Genomic DNA, 2,272 nt, shown 5'->3' on the forward strand with positions numbered 1-2,272 from the left:
GCAGAATGTGGTCTGGCATTATCTTGTTGAAAAATGCAGGGTCTTCCCTGAAAGAGATGACGTCTAGACGGGAGCATATGTTTTGAGCATATGTTTTGAACATATGTTTTGAACCTGAACATAGTTCTCTGCATTAATGGTGCCTTTTCAGACACGCAAGCTGCCCATGCCACAAGCACTCATGCAACCCCATACCATCAGTGATGCAGGCTTCTGAACGGAGCGTTGATAACAACTTGGGTTATCCTGTCCTCTGGTCCGGATGACATGGCGTCCCAGTGTTCCATAAAGAACTTCAAATCGTGACTCATCTGACCACAGAACAGTCTTCCATTTTGCCACACTCCATTTTAAAAGACCCCTGGCCCAGTGCAAATGTCTGAGCTTGTGGAGCTTGCTTAGAAATGGCTTCCTCTTTGCACTGTAGAGTTTCAGCTGGCAACGGCGGATGGCACGGTGGATTGTGTTCACTGACAATGCTCTCTGGAAGTATTTCTGAGCCCATTCTTTTATTTCCTTGACAGTGGCATTCCTGTTCAAGGTGCAGTGATGTTTAAGGGCCCGGAGATCACAAGCATCTAGTAGAGTTTTACGGCCTTGACCCTTATGCACAGCAATTGTTCCAGATTCTCTGAATCTTTTGATGATGTTATGCACGGTTGATGATAACTTAAAAATCTTTGCTTTTTTACACTGGGTAACACCATTCTGGTATCGCTGCACAGCAAACATCTTTCTGCGCAACAATGGTGGAATTGGTGATCCTCTTACCATCTTGGCTTCAGAGAGACACTGACACCATGAGAAGCTCTTTTTATACCCAATCAGGTTGTCAATTGACCTAATTATTGTTAATTGGTCTTCCAGCTGTTCGTTATATGCTCAATTTCCTCCTTTTTGCCACTTATTGCTACTTGTCCCAACTTTGTTGGGATTTGTTGACACTGTGAAATTTTGAATGAACATATATTTTTTTTAAATGTTACATTTACTCAGATTAAACTTTTGATCTGTCATCTGTGTTCTATTAAAAATAAAATATTGACATTTGCCATCTCCACATCATTGCATTCAGTTTTTATTCACAATTTGTTTAGTGGCCCAACTTTTTTGGAATCCGGTTTGTAAATAAAATTTAATTCAAAGTCCATCAGTTTCTTTAAAGCAAGGATACACACAGATGCATGGTCCAGGACTTCTTGGTTGCTCTCTACGTTTACCACCCCTGGGAATTTTTACCAATGAGGCGTCTATAAAAATAAAAAATCCACAGTTAGTAACATAGCATGTGGAAATAAAAGTACAAAAAAGTTGCAATAAAAATTTTGTACACAAGAGGATACAGTAAGGGGAAGATCAGATGACATCATGGGCAAGACATTTTTTAAAACTAAACATAGCACAAAAATAAGGATATTTTTGTTTGGTAGATTATATCTTTGTTGTAACAATGTTTCTTGGCAATAAATCTTATACTGTTGGAATCATGTTAATTTCCCTTTGAAATGGTGCCACATTTATAAGGAACATGCATTTGTGGGATGAGCAGTAGAAATGAGTATGTGGGTTGTGCCAATGAAACATTAGCCCATTCCTCTCTGCCAATGCCAAAGAGTTTATTCTGCCATTGACTCGTTTGGTGAGTTGTGACTGGCTGACTGAAGTTTGAAGAAACAAGACATATTGGCAATTTAACAATGTATTCTTTTAACAAATAGGAGCTTCAGTAGCGTGTGGAAGAACCATAAACAGCCAAAACAGCCCAGGACTTTCTCTTCATGATGGTCACCATCCTGGTTACACACTGCTGGTCACACATATGGTTGTGTTGGTCACTGTGGCATGAACAGCACGCCCAAGCTGATCCCACAAGTGTTCATTGGGGTTGAGGTCAGGAGCTAGCAGGCCATTCCATCCTCTCCACTACCAAATTCTGGAGGTAGTCTCTGATAAACACCGCTCTGTGGGGGCAAGTGTTGTCATTTTGGAGGTTAGAGTTTGGTCCCAGACTGTGGAGATATGGGATTGCCACTGGTTGTAGAATTTCATCTCAATATCTTTTTCTGCATTGAGATTGCTTGCAATGACGATAAACCTCATTTTTCAAGTGAAGGAGATGCCACATCACACCATTACACAAAATAAGCTGTTTGGCACTGGCAGTGAGTATTTGACAAATTTTTCACTGTCGCAATCCACATACTCAGCTCTACTGCTCATCTCACAAAAGCATGTTTCTTACAAATGTAGCACCATTTAAAAGAGAAATTAA

This window comes from Hoplias malabaricus, chromosome 2, assembly GCF_029633855.1.
Source record: "Hoplias malabaricus isolate fHopMal1 chromosome 2, fHopMal1.hap1, whole genome shotgun sequence".
Lineage (NCBI taxonomy): Eukaryota > Metazoa > Chordata > Actinopteri > Characiformes > Erythrinidae > Hoplias > Hoplias malabaricus.